The sequence below is a fragment of the Sesamum indicum genome, linkage group LG13 (genome assembly GCF_026168435.1).
Source record: "Sesamum indicum cultivar Baizhima isolate 11 linkage group LG13, ASM2616843v1, whole genome shotgun sequence".
Classification (NCBI taxonomy): domain Eukaryota; kingdom Viridiplantae; phylum Streptophyta; class Magnoliopsida; order Lamiales; family Pedaliaceae; genus Sesamum; species Sesamum indicum.
This window is the reverse complement of record NC_142669.1, coordinates 5,318,543-5,339,836: the sequence shown is the minus strand read 5'-3', so window position 1 is coordinate 5,339,836 and position 21,294 is coordinate 5,318,543. Positions and strand designations below refer to the sequence as shown.

Below are 21,294 nucleotides of genomic sequence, written 5' to 3'. Positions count from 1 at the left end.
TCCATCAAATGGATTATTAAATAAATAATTCATAACTTATATATTCTCTTTGAATTAATTTAATCCAATTAAATTAATTCGTCTCTTCTCAAATTAATTCTAAATTAATTCCACTAATTCCATAATAATTTGTATGTGACACTTTAGGTCTATCCTCAACTAGACTTGGGCATTGTGTCTGACACAAATAATAAATTAAATCTAATTTAATTAATTATATTTAATTAACCATTAATCGAAAACGCCCGTCACCATAGGTGGCCGTCTAGCAACAGTCCATGTTGGGGTGAACATTTAGGCTCTCGTGTTCCATACAGGTACGGTCCTTCTGTCGATCATCTCCCGGCCTTAGTCTAGGGCATGGAATTGATCATCAGCTCGCATCCTGGACAAGGCAACTATGTTGAGTACTTGAGATGCTTTTACTCTATTAATCGACAAAGGAAACCATTTCCTATTCGACGAATCGATATGGCCACAGACTTAGAGAGTCTAAACCATCTCAGAGCACATAGGAGATATATCCATCATATACCGATAGGAGATGGATTTTATCTTGAAATCCCCCATCCTCAATACATAATCCAACTACACTGGAAAAGGCTTATAAAGACATAGTCATCTCTTGCCAGATCCGAGATATAGCCATCATATGCATGCAACTACAATGATTCCTCATGTCCAAGGACTAATCTTGTATTATCGGAGCCAGGAATTCAAGTCATACCGACTAAACCTCTAACGCTTCCATATGACGGTTCCTACGAGTCAATTCAATCAGTTAACAACCTTGTCAACTAATCCACTAGAATTGCATAGAAATCTCATGTATGTTGCCGATAAAACACGACACTCATCCAATGAATGCAATACCTAGTGCAAGTCTCTATAGGACTCTCGATCCCCAATCTCGAGGTCCTCGACTTCGAACGTTTCAGACCAACCCTCAGAAGTTTGTTTCATAGCTGCCATCCAATGCACAGTCAAAGTACATGGGTTATTCAAGTCGTCTGTGAGCATTTTTTTGATGTTAGAACCCCATTCAACGTAAATAGTAAGCCCATTAAACACATGGTGCCATAGATGAATGCTTATTACATTCAGCAAGATAATATCACATTCATAAAAATTGCTAAATGATACCAAAACCGCCAATCCAATTGGCTTTTTGGTCACCATTTCTAACTCTTCCATTTGACCTAAAGCCAATCGCCCATATCCCTCAGTCTTATCTGAGTGAGTAATCTATGATACCTGCTCGGTCTCAAAGGTCTACCATATTTTCTTGACCTGTGTCAAACCCTGCATGACTTGTCTACACGAATATTCCAGATACAAGAAGTTTCAAACCTAGTTTGTACTCCATGTCGAATCTCATGGCTCCAAGCCATTCATCCAACACGATGTCCTACATCGCTTCTCCTTGTATCTTTGGATCATATTCCAATTGATTAGTCAGACTCAGAAACCTGTACCTATTAGGTAACTAAGGTGTTCTAGTCATCCTTCAGGACGCTAAAATATAGAGAGTTAGTGGAAGAATTCGATTACAAATGATCTTTGCTACATTTGACTCAGGTGTCTCTCCACTTGATTCCTCAAGGAGCTACTCCTCATGTCAGTTATCCAACAAAATCCAATTTCCCTTAGTATAATAAATGAACCTGTACAAATCTAGTTTGCCTCCCACTAGTCCCTTAATGTATACAAGTCATCCCATATACAAAAGTACGTAGTGGTAGCAACCTTGCGATGCCACATGGGCCAAGGTAGTTTAGTGATAGAACACGAACCAAGTCCAACAAGGTTCGATCCCTCCCTTATTAGAGACGCCGTTCCATTATGGCACTCCAAAGAAGAATTCCGCTGAGTGAGAATTCCATTCTCATTAGATACTTCAAGAACTCCCACTAAATACATATTACCTCGATCAGTCGAAGGATTTAATTTTATAACCAGTTTGGTTCTATACTTCGAGTCTAATTCTCCGAACCTTCCAAAGGTCCTTAGACTTGTAAACCCCCTTCTAGCTCTGTATATTTAATGTCTCATAGATGTCTAATTGGATCCAACCAAATAGACCATTGGCAAGCACACTTTATCCTACAAAGTACTTCTCGGTCCTCATATTTCTCAGGAAGGACTTGCAAGTTTGTAAACTCAACTTGTCTATTTATAGACTCATTTGAATTCACCAACTTCCTTATCTGAACTAAAGAAATGTGACCTAACTTCGCATGCCAGATCTGTGAGTTTATCTTTTTTATCCATTTTACTATTTATTTTGAGCACTCATAATCTAAGTACGAGATAGTGTTGAAATAATTACGTAAACAACTTAGCCGACAAGAATGACCATTCTTTGTCAAATGAAATAAACATCATTGATCGAAATCATGTAATCCAAATTGTCCAACAATGAAAAAAACATAATTTGATCATACTAGGTTACATAATTATATCCTATCAATTTTATCCTAACATGATCACTAACAGCTAAGACTATCTAGTCCTTTAACCACAGTAGCAACAACCCTGCCATTGCTAAGTTTCAGGACTGTTTGTCTCAGCCTTCTACTCCTTTTCACCACCTGCAAACTATATGCGGATCGGTGCTTTACTGGTATCTAATACCCAAAAACTATAATATACTCATGTTAAGGTTTAATAACAAATTATACCTTGATTATAGAGAATGGACACTCTATCTTCTATTACCCCTTTTGATGGCAATTAATGGAAACATCTTTTGGAATTCATGACTGCTAAATTGGCTTCCTCTTCTTTTTACCCATGCCCAGCTGGGCAACAGGAGTGCTCTGAGCGCTTGCAATAGCTGATTCTATCTTACTCTTCTTCCTCCTCCAGCATCTGGCTCCTTTTCCTTTTGCTTCTGAGGTTGAAGCCTCCCTTACCAGTACTGATATCGCAGACTTTTTAATCGTTTCCTTGTACTGGACCAACATATTTATCAACTCATGAAGGTCTTTGTCAAGGCATTTCATGTTATAGCTCATAATAAATAGGTCAAAGGAGGGAGGAAGTGACTGAAGGATCACGTCAATGAACGTCTCTTTTTCAGGATCAGCCTTGAGGTCTTTGAGCTTCTCCATAAGAGATAGCATCTTAACCCCATGCTCCTATACAGAAGACCCTTCAATCATCTTGGCATCAAAAAATGCTTTTATGACAGCATATCTAATATGCCGGTCCGGAACCGCATAAACCTGCCTTATGCGAAGCATTATCGATTGGATATCATAATGCCTGTTGTACTGCTTCTGGATGTCATTGGTCATTGACCCAGTACGATACTGCAAACCTTCCAGTTGTCCTCATGCCATTTCTCGAACGTCAAACGTTCTTCGCATGTGGACGCTTCCAGCAAAATTGAGGAAGAGACCTAACTAGAACATAGGTCTGGTTCTCAAAATCTAGGACAATCTAAAATTTTGCAGCCAATCACTGTAGTTTGTTTTGTTAAATTTATTAGTCTCAAGAACTGCAGTGAGTGGATTCTTAGACATCTACATCAAATGTAAACAGAATTTTAGTAGATTATTGTAATATTATATATCAAGTTCAAGACTTGGTCTTCAGTCATTCACTCGTCCCACTATTTCTTCAAAAAGCCCACCACTCTCATGTGGGATTTTCGGAAACTATTTCCTAATGGGTTTGGAGACCACAAATGCATTTTTCCATGCCCCGCTTTTACGATTCACATGGAAAAAGGTTTTATGGGAGGTAACCTATACCATTCTCATCCAATGAGATCAACAAGTTATTTTGCCTCAACTCTTCACGTGATCCGGAGGACTCCAAGTGAATCATGCTACTTAGCATTAGGCCCGACCCATCAACCGAACGAATTTCTCAACTGTCGCCCCCCACGATTCGTGAAACAGGGAAACATGAGTGTATTCCTTTCGTTTACAACAATAGTGTAGCTTTCTTCCATTCCAAACATGCCACGACTGGTGAGACCACAACTGGGTGAAAGTAGCATCCACACCACATTGTTGTGGATGGAAGGCTAGGATTTAATCAACCATTTGAATTTTATCCATTATGGGCTTAATATTTAACTTGGACCATCCAAGTGAGAGTTAAGTTTGTAGTAACCAAGATCTCATCATCATAAGATTTTGCAATGCATCAGTTTTAATCATTGAGTAGAAGAAGATGCATACTAAACACATCATACTTTTAATATTAAAACATATACTACATGCAAAAACAAACCTAGCACGCCCCTGTTGGATGATCACAAGTCCAATCCTATGTGACTGATCGAGCCCGCAGTGAGTCTATGGTCAATCTAGGGTGTAACATAACTATTACAGAATAGTAACCCATTATCATTCTGATGGCCCTTCCTCTTTGTTCTTCTTCCGTCATGAGCTTCGTCCAACTGGGCTAGGCCTTTCTCTCCTTGGAAGCCTACATTTATTCAAAATAAATGAACCTCATAATACTAACTACACTCATTACAACTGAAATTGAAAATTTTAATCAAAAGTTGGGGGAGTACAAAAGGAGGGAGAAAGAAAGTCTTATTATTTCGAGGCTAAAAACGAAAAAAGAAATTAAAATAAAGTGCCACGCAGGCCTCACCCAACAAAAAATTAAACCATAGGACAATGGGATTTGTGATCATCCCCATTGGTTATCCAATAAATAATAACCAACACATTTATATTAAATATAAATATTTTAAACAACTAAATACAATCCTTGTAATTAACAATAGATATCCAATATCATATACCATGAACATGATTAAATGAAGAAAATAAAATATTAATAATACAATTAAAAAAATGGATATCAACCATGCATCCAATGTACAATTTTGTTTTGTTTGTTTGTTTGGAAACCATTTTCAAATTAATTTAAGACACAATTTAATTTGAAAACAATCTAATCTAACGAAAATTAAAATTTGCCAAAATTAATAATTTCAGAAAAATTTTAGAAAACAAGAAAATCCAATTTTCCGAAAAAAAGGGCACAAAACGGCCCAGCCATTAGGACATCAAATGGCCGTCTGATGCTGGCTACACGCACATGCGCCCCTGCCTGCACGCCACGGGCCCGGCCGGTAGGGCAGCAACGGTTCTAGTGCTCTGTTTTTCAAATTATGTTTTTTTTAAGTTTTTGCAATTAAAAACTGAAATAAAATCATATGTTTAAAGAAAATCAAATTTTAAAAAATTGCATAAATATCCATAATTTAAGAGCAAAATTAATACACATTTTCTAAACATATAATCATGTTACAAAGCCATAAAACATGCTTTTCAAAAGCATATTAAGCACGTTGTTCACGCTCAACTCATAATAACATGTTAATCCTAAAGCCACAACACCGAACCGAGCTCTGATACCACTGAAAGAATCGGTATGGCCCGAGAATTCGGTGGAAGCGTGAAATAAAAAAATTATTAATACGGTTCAAAGCGGTGTTCCCTTTGAGATTTCCGGGCGCTTGGTGTTTGTCAAAAGCATAATAATCAACATATAAACATGCTAGACTAGTGGCTAGAGGATGAAACAAAAAGCATGAAAACAAAAATGAAACTTTACCTTTTTGTTTGTATAGTTGAGCAGCAACGTGCATTATTCCCTTTACGTTCTCCCGTTCCGTTCACTTTAGGATCCAAATTACAACCCCTCTAATTTTTCCACACCACACCAAGGAAGAGATATAGTTTTTTTTTCTATTGCTAGATAGAAAAAGGACAAGAAGAAAAACAACTCCACACTAACACTATTATTTAGTGCTTTTGGAATGTTTTATGTTCTAACTTAAATCCAATTCAATGTAGAACAAAATGAAAAATGTTTTTGGAGAGAAAAGAGAGCAAATTTCGTGGCTTAGATGTTGGTTTGTATATTACGTACAATTGAATTCAAAATTCAATAACTACCAAGTTTGTCTCCAAGGCAACCTATACACACATAAGCATATAACCTTCAACCAAGATGAAATAAACACTCCATTATATTTGTCATGGTGAGGAGTTTCAACTCCTTCTTAACTTGCTCCAACCTCCCTCAAATGGACTTGGAATTCAAGTATGGACCGGACTTGATTTAATCAAATTAAATTAAGCCCAACCAAAATCTACAGAAAAATAATTAATTAAATTAATTTTAGCCCAACTAAGTCTAAAAATTCATTTAATTCAATTAAATAAATCTAAGCCAAACTCTAATTAATTGATCCAATAAATTAATTAAGCCAAACTAAATAAATTAATACAATTAATTTAAAGGTGTTAAGCCAAAAATTAATTAATCTAATTAATTAATTCTTGAGCCTTCCATCAAATGAATTATTAAATAAATGATCCAATTATTTATATATTCTCCTTGAATTAATTTAATCCAATTAAATTCTCGAGTTAATTCCAAATTAATTCCAGGAATTCTATATGATTTGTGTGTGACTCTTTAGGTTCACCCTCAACTAGACTTGGGCATTGTGTCCAACACAAATAATTAATTAAATCTAATTTAATTAATTATTTCTTATTAACCATTAATCGAAAACGCCCGTCACTATGGGTGGCCGTCCATGGCACTAGAGACTAAGTGAATGTTGGCGTGAACATTTAGGCTCCCGAGTTCCATACAAGTATTGTCCTTCCGTCGACCATCTCCTGGCCTTAGTCTAGGCCATTAATTGGCGTCGGTTCCCATTCTGGACTAGGCAACTATGTTGAGTACTTGTGATGAGTTTACTCTATTGATCAATAAAGGAAACCATTTCGTATTCGATCAATTACTATGGCCATAGTCTAAACCATCTCAGAGCGCGCAAGAGATATATCTATCATATACTGACAGGGGACAGATTCCATCTTGAAATCCACCATCCTCAGTACATAATCCAACTACACTGGAAAAGGCTTATAATGACCACATCGAAGGCACAAGATCTCTCGCCAGATCCAAGATATAGGCATCATATACATGCAATTGCCATGATTTCTCAAGTCAAGGACTAATCGTGTACTATCGGAGCCGGGAATTCAAGTCATACCGACCAAGCCTCCAAGGCTTCCATATAACGATTCCCGCGAGTCAGTTCAATTTGTTAACAACCTTGTCAATTAATCCACTAAAATTGCATAGACATCCCATATCTGTTGGCTATGATACACGACACTATTCCAATGAATGGAATACTTAGTGCAAATCTCTACAGGACTCTCGATGCCCAGTCTCGAGGTCCTCGACTTGGAATATTTCAGGCCAACCCTGAAAAGTTGGTTTCATAGCTGCCATCCAATCCGCAGCCCAACTACGTGGATTATTCAATTGGTCTATGGGTATTTGTTGTAACGTTAAAACTTGGTTCAATGTAAATAGTAAGCACAACAAACACATGGTACCACAGATGAATACTTACTACATTTATCAAGAAAATATGACATTCATAAAGATTGCTAAATGGTTCCTAAAATCATCAATCCAATTGGCTTTTTGGTCACCATTTCTAATATGATTGTCCACTCAATTTTCCTTGAAGGATATGGGTGAAGCTTCCTACATCCTCGCCATCATTTATATCATTTCACTTGATGCTATATAAGTGTTAAAATTGACCAAAATGCATAATTTAACACAATGGTTAATGTATATTAATATTTTCAGTAAATTATATTAGCATCCCTTGAGGTTAGGCCAGTTTACACAAATGCCCCTACGTTTTGCAAAATTGCAAATAATGGAAAAAAATAATATTTTATGCAATAATATTTCACAATTTAGAAGTAAATGCAGAATGCAAATAATATTTTGACAAAAATTACCAGAATTATTGGATCTTGTGATATAAATACTGCTAATGCAGTTGTCTAATTAGATTAAAATTTTGATTAAAAACAATTAAAAGTAATTAGTTTAAAATCCTTTCATGTCACATCAATAATGTAAAAATGAAAGACATCATGATATGTATACTATACTATAATAAAAGAAAATTAATTTACCCATTAATTCATTTCTTCTTTTAAAACAAACTTGGGTTAGATTAATAATTTACCCCTTAAAATTCATTTCTTTCTTTCAACCCACTACTTCATATATCTCTCACCCATTCTCCATATTTTTTTCCACACACATGTTTATATATTTAATAAACCCATAATTACCACTATTTCTTCTCTCACAAACTTCTTTCTTTTTTTCGCTACTCACCGTACATTTATATCATTGCACTTGATGCTATATATGTATTAAAATTGACCAAAATGCATAATTTAACACAATGATTAATGTATATTACTATTTTAGGTAAATTATATTGGCACTCCTTGAGGTTAGGCCAGTTTACACAAATTCTCCTACCTTTTGTAAAATTACAGCTACAACCCCCAAGGGGTGTTAGTGTGTTCTGTAATACTTTTCATATGGTGTTTCTGTAAGTTTTACATTTGAATAGGAGTATAAATATAATTACAATTATATCCTCTTGACTTGTAGCTGTAATTTTGCAAAAAGAAGAGAATGTTTGTGTATTTTGACCTAATCTCAGAGGATGTCAATGTTATTTACCCTAATATTTTTATCGTAACTTTTTTTGTTTGTCCACACATCGCATGTGCGTGAACTGCTAGTTGTAATAAATAAAATAACCAAAATAAATAAAACTAAAAACATAGAAATTCGTTAAAATTAAAAAAAATGTACAAATAATGCATGATTAATTTTATTAAATTAGAGTTTCTCATAAAAAATTCCAAAAGTAAGGGACTATGATTGATTAATTTTATATATTATATTTTACTTTCATTTCACTACAAAATCATCAAATGTCACTATAAAAAATTGCGGAATTTGAAACGGCTACATGGATGTTAAAATACACACGGCCTCAACAATTTTGTATCGGATGGAACGTGCTAACGTTATTGATTGGGAATTAAAATGTATTTATTTTGTAATGGCAAGAACCATTACAGAAGCCGTAACAAGTTTTCATTTGCCTAAAACCGTTATAATTTATTGACCGATGCTGATTTGCTATGGTTTTTATAATCGCTAGTGTTTTTTATTTTTTTTTTTGTATTGGCTTTTTGGTTAAATAAGGATCTATTACAATGGTAGTGAGAAAACCCCCCGAAAATTATACAAGAAGATAGCATTAACAAGCCATAACATTAGAGACGGATTTTTGTAATGACCATTACAAAGTCCATTACAAAATAACGGCTTCATTTTCTAATGGCTAGTCTTCAAGGTTATATTAAGAGTTCCAAGTATATGTGCAAGTTGTTTTCATTTCATTCCATCTATTGTAGAAATTCTTATTAACCACACACTCTCAACACTCTAATTTTCGTACATATAAACTTGATTAGCTTGTAGATTATTACTCAAATTTTGGAGTGTCAACTAGTACAGATCATCTCTTAAGTTGGTTGCCCGGTAACAACGGCTAATTTAAAATTTTATTGTGTTTAATTATATTAATTGTAGATTGCTTATTTTAGTTTTTTTTTTCGGTAATGTAAATTTCATTAAGTAAAAGGTATAATCGTATAGTACAACAATGTTCAAAGTGAGAGTTCTCCCTCGAAAAGCCAAGGGATACGCCATCTTCTATAAAGCGCACAAGAACTAACAGAGGGAGGTAATGTAACACTAACTATCCTCTGCCGAACATCCTCTAAAATAAAAAACGCTAGCGAGTCAGCCGTCCAATCCATCTGCTCAAATCGTCGTTGGTTGCATTCTCGCCATATATGATAGACACAAGAAGCCTGCAATACCTGATATGCCGCGTTTATGAGGTGTTTCCCTCTCCATTTTATTGTTGCCCAAGTAATATCCCTTAGCCAATTATGATTCGGCCAACGAAAACATACATACCATTTAAGATTATTAAGCATCATTGAGAAAACCGACACCGAAAAAACAAATGATTATGTGTTTCGCCACTCCTTCACACAATATACAGGCATCTATGTGGGAGAACCATTGTTTATCGGCCGTGGAAAGTTTCTCCTGGATGTCAAGCCATAGTATGAAGTTATGTCTCGAAATCTTGAAGGAACCCAAAAGTAGTGAGGGCTAGCCTACCTTGGGTCCTGATGGGCCCAGATATCGAGTAGACTCTACAATAGGTAGACCATCCTTATAATGCCATGAAATGGGATCATTCCCTTGATAGATTGTGGGTAGCGCCTGTAGTATTTTCAAATACTCAATGTAACGTGGATTGATAGGCCAGTGCCATTGCCCATCCTGAATAATGTGACTGAGTTTCTCCAAAATGGAAATCGGTGAATTAAAGGGCCAAGCTCATGCCACGGATCCTGCCAAAGATATACCGAAGACCCATCTCCAAACTGATATTCCACCGTCGGCCTTAATAAGGAGCGTAGTCGAAGGAGCTTCCTCTATCCCCACGAACCCCCATGGTCTAATACTGTCCAAATGGATGTCTCTCGTAATCATCCCTGGTAAAGCCATTCCAAACAAATGGATGTCTTATCACACCGTATCACATCACAAAGCTTTTTGCAAAAATTAATGGGCGGTTTAAGGTAGCAATGTCACATAAGCCCTGACCTCCTTCCTCAATCGGCCTACATACATCCTGCCACGCTACCTTGGCATAACCACTGGTCATCGTACCTTTCCACAAAAAGGCTCTCAGTCGCTTCTCAAACATCTTAACCTCATTCTCAATGAGTAAGACATTTACAGACTAAACACATTGGAACTCAATCCAACTCTCACTGATCTTAGGCTCATTTTATCAAATCATACCTAGTATGATCCTTTGATATGCCGAATATTCCAGTTATTGAAGTCTTAAACCTAGTTTGAATTTCATAGTGAATCCTTAGGCTCCAAAATATTGGTTCTAACAGATGTCCCACATCGCTCCTCCTTATGTCCTATTGGATTGTAATCCAATTTCTTAGACAAACAAGGAATGGCAATGATCAGTTAGAGATAGTATTACGAATGATTTTTTTATAAGTCTTATAAAAACCTACTCTCACTATTTCCTTGAAGTGTATGGGATATCCCATTAACTCAAGTTCTTTGTAGGACGACAGTTTCATCATACAATAAGGGCCAACTTATTTTCGTGAAACACCAATCAAATAATCTCCAATTTCTTCCTTACCAGAGACCTGTCAACCGTGGTGCTTTCAAGAAGAACTTCACCTAGTGAGAGTAACATTCTCATTCTTGATATTTAAGAACAACCACTAAATGCATACCCTCTCGATCCAATCTAAAGGCAATCAATATGGTTCACCACTCTGAGTCTAATTCATTGAACCTGATCAAATAGAAATAGATTTGTGAACCCCATACAAATTGTGTATTTTCGTGACTTACAGATGTCCACATTAGATCCAATCCAACGTCTAATTGGTTAGCTCATTTTGTCCCACGAAAGAGCTTTTGCAGTCTTTCTCCTTCTCAGAAAAGATTTTCAAAGCTAATGGATCCAAGTCGCCTATTTCTAGTACTCTTTGAATCCAGCACTCTTTCTTATGCTCCACTAGAAGAGATTCTCCAGCCAGAACTGTAAGTCTCGCTTTTGATTATCATTAATTCTTTATTTGAGTATGCATAATTCAATTATGAGATAGTATTTTATATTTCACCCAGCAGACATGAATCCCATTAATGTCAAATAAAAGACTTTATTGATCAAAACATCTATCAAATTGTCAAACAATAATTGAAAATACTACTTCGATGATTCTAGGTTACAGAAACACTATCCTAACATGAGTACCACTAAGACTAACTGAGTCCTTAGTCTTTGCAGCAATACCTGCTATCGTTAAATCTTATGACCTTCTTGTTTCGGCTTTTCTACTCCTCATCACCACCTAAAAACCATCCGCAGATTATGATTCATTGGTAACCAATACCAAGAGTAGAATGGTAATTATGTTAATACTCAATCAAAGATTTTACATTCATTGGAGAGGAGCTTAGAACTCTCTCTTCCAATGGCCCTTCTTTGGGCAATAAGTGCAAACATCATTCGGAATCCTTGACTAACATGTTAGAAATGGTGACCAGAAAGCCAATTGGATTGGCGGTTTTGAAAATTATTTAGCAATCTTTATGAATGTGATATTATCTTGATGAATTTATTAAGCATTCATCTGTGGCATGTTTGTTGTGCTTACTATTTACGTTGAACGATGTTTAACACCTACAATTTCTGTAATGGCAATTCCTTTCTTTATACTTTATTTAGCTTAAATGAATTTTTCATCCTGTATCTTTTGCATTATGACGATTTAGTCATTTATTTTTCCAGTATAGCAAATATGTCATGTAAACTTGTAAATTTTTTCAATTCTGGTCTTTCAATCACCAGAGTTTGTAAATGTTTCTGGAGAAAAACATATTCCTCACACATGCTTCTTCTTTAATTTGAACTTTGGCTCCCATATGGACCAAAATTGAAAAACCCTTGAAAGCGATAGAACCTATTTTGCAAATCTAGTAACACAGAGAACTAAAATGCCAAATTTCAAAAAATATAAATTGACCATTGGGATTATTTTCTTATCCAAATTGCAAGATCTCTAAATTTTCTTATTCTTGACACTTGCAAAACTTTGGACAAAATGCATAAAACCCCCCTGTGTTGTAAAAAGTCTGCAAGAAAAACCCCCCTAGTTTCAAAATAGGCTAAAAGCTCCCATGTGTTTTGTAAAGCTCAGCTCAATCGCTCCCTCTCCGTTAAATCCAACTAATGATGTTATTTATTTAGAAAATGACCGTGATACCCTTACTTAATATATATTATTTTCTATTTTAATGACCGTTGGATATTTGTTGTTCAAATATTGATCGTTAGATCTAATCAATTAATCTCAATCGTTAGATTTTAAAAAAATAAAAGGTCTAGATTCAACACATTACTAAACTTATATTATATATAAATAATTTAAAATTTTTAAAAATATATTATTATTATATATTAAAAAAAAATAACTACCTCACCCACCCCTTTACCCCCCTGCTGCGCCCCCACTCCCAAAAATCTCATCGCCGGCGACGAGATTTTGTTAAAATCATCATATCTCCATAAATATTTTATCAAATTGAGTGAGGTTGGTCTCGTTAAAATCGCCTTGAAGAGACGATTATGATGGTAGTGGTCTTAGATCAAGGTTCGACGAGACAGAGATGAATCAACGGCAAACATGTTCGGCAATCGTTACTTGAGCCCACTGTTTAGAATTGACGAAAACTCAAATTAAAGATATGAAAATATTCGTCTTGAAGAGAGGATTCTAATGGCACCATTGGCTGTCGTAAATTCGTTCGCACAGCGCTGAAAACTTAGAAACAAGTTTCCGGCGAAAAAGGGGCGAAATAGCAGATTTTCTTTTTTTCTAATTTTTTAATTAATTTTAATTATATTAACTAAAATATATTTTAGTTAATTATGAATATTTTAAAAAATTATAATAATTAAATATTTTTGGCTAATTAATAATAATTATTGTAATTAAATATATATTTTAATTAATTAAAATTAATTTTAGCTTTAATAAGTAACAATTACAAAATTATTAGAATTTAAATATAAAATAATTTAATATTCAATAAATTAAATATAATTTAATATTTTAATTTAAATTTAATATAGCAATTTAATACTTATTTTTAGGGTTTGAAATGCCAAAAGGAAAGACAGAAAATAAGCCAAAAAGCCCTTTGTATATTATATAGACCCAAAGATGGGTATTTTAGTCTAAATTATCGTTAAATATGACCTAAACCGCAGAAAATAACTACCAAAGCAGGAGATACACGTTTCCTCCACTTCCCCTTAGTTGCTAACAGAATGGGGGTTTTTAACGTATTCTGAAAATAGGGGGATATTTTTTGCATACTTTTTAAAACACAGGGGGATTTCATGCATTTTGTCCCAGAATATTAGTTTACATTTGCATTAATGACTATTTTCTTTCTTTGCAGTGTTTTGGTCCACAGTTGTGGTGTGCACTGCAGACACTATTATGCATTCATAAGCCCAACTCTATCCAACCAGTGGTATTGAATTAGTTATGGAATTTAATCCATAAAAAATTGCATATCTATATTTATAAATGTTCTTTAGCTTTGTATTGTTTAGAAGCTTAAACTTAACTAGCTTCATTTGATACACTATGTGTGATTTTGGTACACTATTAATTTTTTTATGAAATAAATTTAATAGAATTAAGGCTTGGCATGTAAATTGCAAACTTTGGAGTTATGGAATGCAATATGGTGATTTCGAAAACAATGGTTTCAGGTATAAATTCCATGATGAACGAGTGACAAAAGAAGACATAATAAAGGCTTTAGACGAGCTTTCTGGAGGTGAAGAAGAAGTAAGTTCTCCTTTCATTTTTCATGCTTTTGTTAAAACTTGTTGATACTTTCTTACCTTTTCATTTATGTCTTGACAGCATGTAATGACGAAAAATGCATATAATGCCCCCCTCAAGTTTACGAGGCAGTCTAATGCCTATATGCTGGTGTACATACGTGAAAGTGACAAGGATAAAATACTGTGCGACATTGATGACAGAGATATTTCTCAACATCTTAAGGTTTGATAAAAAATCAGCTTAGGTCATTTTTGCTTTTATAAAAGAAACTTAGAGGGTGTTTGGCTAATTTTAATTGAAACATCTTACGCTTCTAGATCTTATAAGATATTTTAAGATTTTATAGATTTTTATTCTTACTTTAAAAATAAGTTCTTAAATTATTTGGATAAATATGATGCTTGAGCTTGTACGACATTAGAGTGTTAGACGTAATAAGCTTTTGGATTAATTATATTTTGTCATCCGTACTATGACCGTTTTTACACATTGGCATCTAAACTTTTTTTGTGTCAACTTACTATCTTAATTTTACAAAATTTTACAATTTGCCATTTGTAACTATTTCTCAATCAAGTTTTTTATCAAAAAAACATCACACATATGTGCAACATGCAATGTTCTCTAGGCCTAAAATCAATAAAAAGATGATCATATATGGCAAAGAACTAATTTCGCAAAGATGATATGGTAAGGTGACAAAAAAAAAAAAAAAATCAATAGCGAAGTGTAAAAATGGGTGTAGTTCGGATAGCAAAATATAATTTACCCTAAGCTTTTTATAATGTAATAATAACCAAAAAAATTCATCAAACTCTTAGAATTTAAAATTATACAAATAGATAATTTTGTTTTGGGGGGATATAACTTATATGAAGGTTAAAACTGAAATACTAACAAAATTGTGAGTGTGTTTTAGTTTTTTGGACGTTATTTGAAGAACTTATAAGATATTTTAAAAACAAGATAGGTGAAGTTAACCTTTTCTTAAAGAGCTTATAAGATCCAAAACATCTTACTTAGGATCTCATGAGCTCTTAAAAACAAAATTACTAAATGGTTCTCAAGAGCTTATAGGGTTCTAAACATCTTATAAAATGATCCGATCATGTGCTTATAAGCTTAGCGAAACATCTTGTTATTCTTTTTCTATATATTTCGCATTAGTAAAATTTTTTGTTCGTGTAGCAAAGGTTGAAGAGGGAGCAAAAAGAGAAAGAACTAAAGAAGAAAAAAAAAAGCAGAAGCTGATATGTACATCATTGTAAAGGTAAATTATATTGACAATTCTTCTATATAGTAACAGTTTTACTATTTCATTGTCTTCATTTTAAGCAGATTTTTAATTAGACAACGATGGTGATGTCTTTAGGTTGTGACTGATGAAGATTTTGCAAGGCAGATTGGAAAGGATATATGTTTTGATTTAGTGGATCATGCCAAAGTTTATGCCATTTTACACTTTTAAGCTATATAAGTATTTCCAATTGCTTGAAGTTAGATTCTCATAATCTTAACAGTTGTTGCGTCCTTTTATACAGATTGAACTTTCTGTTACAATTCATGTTGTAGTTTTTATTCCATAGCATACATACACACCTTAATTAAAAGATTACGTGATTAATTTCATCTAAGGAAGGAATTTATACACATGTCGTGTATAAAATGTAATAGAATTTGTAACTAACAACTGCACTAGAAAATTTAATCTCCCCCTATGTCAGAGAACAACCAATAATAAAAATCAACCTTATTAGTTCACTAGCTATCAATTGGAACTTTTCTTATTGTCAAATCTGCTTGTTTAGGTATGTAATTGTATTTTTTTCCCCTCTGCATATGATTAGCCTGTGTCCAATATCATTTACTCTTACGGGAGTACACTTTTGTTCTTCTTGTGAAGCATGTTCTTTTTTAGTAATTTTAACCATTTAACGTTTTAGTTGTTGTTGTTGTTATTCTTGTGTTACTTGTATTGTATTGGGAAAATAGCATGTTTCGTCCAATATGTTAGTAATTTTAACCATTTAGCATTCTACTATTCCTTAAATATCCATAATGTAATTAAAGTTGTAGTTCTTTTGACTCTTTTGTCACTTGTACTATGTTGGAATAATATTTTTAGTATCGTAATTTAGGGTCTTTCTATTTTTTGTCCCGTTGGTTATGGAATTCTCACATTTGTCCCTGTAACTTATGAAAAGTAATACTTTTGGTCTCATTACACCTTTCTGTTAAATATTTTAACGAAAATACTTGGTCGTTGGGCCTTTACACTTTTGGTCCCTTGGTTACATGACTCTTACTTTAGTCGGAACTTAAAAAGACAACACTTTTGTTTCCATGCACTAAACTATCACGTAGTTTTTTTGTGTTAATATCTAATGGAAAGGTGTCATGAGACTAAAAGTGCCAAGTTTTGAAAGTTGGCAACCAAAAGTGATTGTCCTATAACCAATGTGACCAAAAGTGGACGGCTTTATTTTATGGAAAGAAAAATGTTATTTTTCGATACTTGTACTATGTTCGTATTAGCTAAAATTGAAGATGATTGACAGGAAAAGATTGCCAGAGAATTTCTTGCACCAGTGTACTTCCAGCATTTTTGGCTATAGGGAAAGCGCCGAAATAAAACTCATCATCGTAATCGGCCATTGACACTCCTAGAGGAGTCCTACACCGTAAACATCTTATGCTTCTTAATTATTATTTTTTATCGCTTTTGCCACATCATTATGCGGTTTTTCCTGGTTGTGTTTACATAGGATTTTCTACTCCTGTTTATTTAGTTTCACATATATATTTTGACGTGTATAAAATATTTCCCTTAGATAAAATTATAACATAATCTTTATACACGTGATCTGTATGTGTAAAACAAAATAGAAGATGCAACAAGAATTATAATAGAAAATGCAGTTCGAGTTGTGTTGGATAATATATAGCATTGACTTCTTGTTTCTATTTTTGTTTCGGTAATTGTAAGGGTATGAGTTCGGAAAAATTTTAAGATTCAAGCTCAAGTTAGGGCTCGACATAACTTGAAAAGGAAAAACTAAGTTCGAACTCAAGGTTATTCATTAAGAAAATTTAAAATTTTGATTGGGAAGATAACATTAAAACATTTATGTATTTAAGGATATTTATTAAACATATTACACACAAAAAAAGAAAGATTTACCTTATGTTTAATCATAAAAATATTTTTATATATATACATTTTTTTTAATCAAAACTAGTTAATAAATTATGAAAGTATAATGACAATTAATATGAAATTGAATGTATAATAATATTTAAATATTTATACTGATCGATTATTACAAAATATAAAATTTTAAAAACTTCTTACTTATGCTAATTCTACAAAATGGATTAGTTTAGTTAGCAAAGATGTGTAAAGATAAAAATTAAATTATGTAAATATTTAAACATAACTTGCTAATTTACATATTTCATTAATAAAGTATAAAACATACAAAAATATTCAGTATTTCTTGGAATTTTTCATCACTATAAAGAAGATTATCTTATAAACGTTTTTTGTTCTGAATTAATTATATAACAAAATTTTTTAATAATATATATATGTAATTGAAAAGAAAATTTTCTAAAAATAAAACCAAACTGATTATGAAATAATTAAGATACTGCTATAGCAATTTAAATTATTATTTTGATAATTATGTAAAATAAAATAGAAGAACAAGTAGTATTATATCTCAATGTATAACAACATAAAAAATACTAAATCATTTATTAATCATTACTTTAGTAAATACTTAAGTTAAATTATCATATTATTTTATAGAATTCCAAAAATAAGATATTCGTTGAACACAATTCTAATATATTTTACATTATAGTATTAAATATGTATTTATTTAGGGATAATTAGGATGCCTTTTCTTTAAATTTGGTATAATTATACATAGATTCCATGTGATTTGAAAAATTACATCAAGTACTTCTGATTTTATTTTCATATAACAAATAGTTCTCCCCGTTAGTCAACATTCACCAAATGTGTTGATATTAGCAAAAAAAAATTGAATGAAACTTCATATTTACGTTTGATTGACTTATTACTGATTTATTATAGGTCAAATAATTTTTTTCTATTTAAACTACTCTTATACATCTTCACGCACGTTAATGCGAGCAGATATATCTTCACCCTTATAAGGTGTTATGCAAGGAAAAGTTTGTTTGACCTGCAATAAGTAGTAAGTCATTCGCGGGTAAATATAGTTTTCCATTCCAATATCTTTTACTAATATATAAGAAAATTCTATGAATTTTGACTAGTAGAGGAATTAAGTTGTTGGATGAAAATAAAAGATATTATTACTAAATATAATTTTTCAAACTACAGACAATTTATATATAATTACGTCAAATTTCAATGAAGGATTGTATAATCATCCCATTTATATAAAATGTCTGTAAAACTAAAAATATATAAGTATTAAATAAAAGAGAAAACTTGCAAATAGAAATATATGTGGAAGGCATGATTAGAGTTTGTTGATTGGCTCTGCTTTTGATCTTGATCAGCACCGTTTCCACTTTGGAGTTACTTACATGGGTACTAAATTGGAGACACTTAACATTTTGAATGTTGCCCTCATTTCAGATTGTTATATGATTGTAGGTCAGCCATTTAAAGAGGTTATCAAGTAAGAATTCCAATGATGAGTTGCAGTCGTTTTTAGAAGTAGAGTGTACACAGGTAATTCCAAATGTATGCAGTAAATGAGCTTTGAAGGCCTTTCTTTACATAATTGGTCTTATTAAATTTTAGTACTATGATTAAGGATTTGTGCATCGGCCCTCTCCCTGATAAAGAAAGTGATGACATTTTACTGCTCTTTAAGCTTAATGAGAGTGAGAAAGGGGAGTTAAGGTATTTTTCTTGTTCCCTTATTTCGCATGAGGTTCTATGTGGAGTAAATATCTATAGAAAGGACATACACGAGTAATTTCCTGAAGAGTAAAGATAAAAGAATGGTATTGGCCTTTAATCTATTCTCATTTCATACCAGATATGCTGGAAGACTTTTTGTCAAGAGCTATGACAAGCCATCAGATATTCTAGAGAAGTTAAATCAACTTGCAGGCTATGCTCCTGATGATGAGATAGAACTCTTTGAGGTTTGTTCCAATATATGAATGGAAGAGATAGTATTTGCTTATTTCTACATCATAGTAACAATCCTAATAGATTGTTGTTAGCTGCAACTTAAAATGAAACCCACATGCAACTGTTTTCATTAAATGGAGCTATTATTACATCTATCAAATGTCAAGGAGATGAACATAACTCATGTTAGATGCAATTTCTTTACAAGGACTTAAAAATTGCTATGCATATGAAATATAATGCACATATTCATTTTAAATGGTGAAGATATCTTTCATAAAATGCATATATACAGTTTAAATGTTGAAAATATCTTTTACAAAATGCCCAAATATTTTTTAAATGGTGATGATATCTTGTGTTTTTTCCTTCTCAGGAGATAAAGTTTGAGCCCACAGTCATGTGTGCATAAATTGACACGGGACTTACATTTACATTTAACCAGGTATATGAAAATCACAAGTATCTTGTCAGGACAAAGATTGTATTTTGATAACTTTCCGGTTTCTTTTATTGCAGCTAGAGGATGGGGACATTGTCTGGTATCAAAAGTCACTGTCTGCTCAAACAAGGAAGCTATTTCGTTGCCCGGATATTCCATCATTCCTTGAATACCAGCATATCCTTCAAGTACATTTTCATAAATATTGTGTTCATATTACTTAGTAAAATTTATTTGTATGTATTTGCATCTTAGGTAGAATCACTATATTGTAGTTATAAGATATATGCTTCACATGTCATATTTCTTTCTTATGTTGATCGTGTTGTTGGATTGTGGGAATATCTTTTCTAAGTATCAAACATAATCCATATTGGTCTAACTTGGATTTTTTGGGCATATAATTCATTTCAATATTGCCGCTTTCACAACTAGCAGTCCTTCATATTTGAGCTTTTCTTTAATGTAAATACGTCAAGCTCACTTCTGTCTTCCTCTCTCCCCGATGTAGATGCGGAAGCGCATTTATGTGAAAACTCACTTTATACATTCCTTCACCTGGACCTAGGTGCAGATGAGCATGCACATGCGTACTTCCTTCTAACCTTCAACTTTTAGTTATTTTTAATGAGAGTATATCTCCACTAGATGTTATCCTTGTTATTCTTTCAAATGCTTCCTTCTCACTCAAATTCTCTTCTATAGGTTCCCTTTGTATTGTAACATCAATAGTTATTTATAATTTTAGACTTCATAGAGTAGCTTTGCATTTGAATGAAAACCATATCTCTAGCTCTCTCGAGTTTATGCTTATCCAATATCTCGTGCCTAGAAAATGAATCGTTATGTTTTTACTTGAATTTTATACTTAAAAATAGCAATAAGAGGGTTAACGTAGATGAGACTCGTATTTGCCACATTGGAGCTTGCTATTGCAAACACCCTATGCTGCAAATCTCTTAAGATGAACAACCCATTTATTGCACTGCCATATTAGACATTTGCGTTCTTGCTTGTTCTCGAACTTATCGTTTATTTTTCTATACATGTTTCTCCTCCTTGAGATAGTCCCTTTTATCACATACTCAATTATGTGCTACATATTGACTATTGTATAAGCTAACTAAAGATAGCGTAGTTAAATTACTTTTCTAGCCCATATTATTTGTTCCATATGATGTTGTTGGATTTTTTGGCCCATGGCCCACCCCATCCCCCCTACTTGGATGGCAGCCCACTTGCTGCCCGGCCCATTACCCTACCCGATCCACAAACCCTACCCTTCTTCTACTTAACCCTATTCTTCCACTATTCAGTCG

At 33.2% G+C, this 21,294-nt stretch overlaps 1 pseudogene; it reads left to right on the top strand.

Moving 5' to 3' along the window:
• Positions 1-21,294, top strand: part of LOC105178817 (ubiquitin C-terminal hydrolase 13-like) — a 157,711-nt pseudogene that overhangs the window by 8,710 nt on the left and 127,707 nt on the right.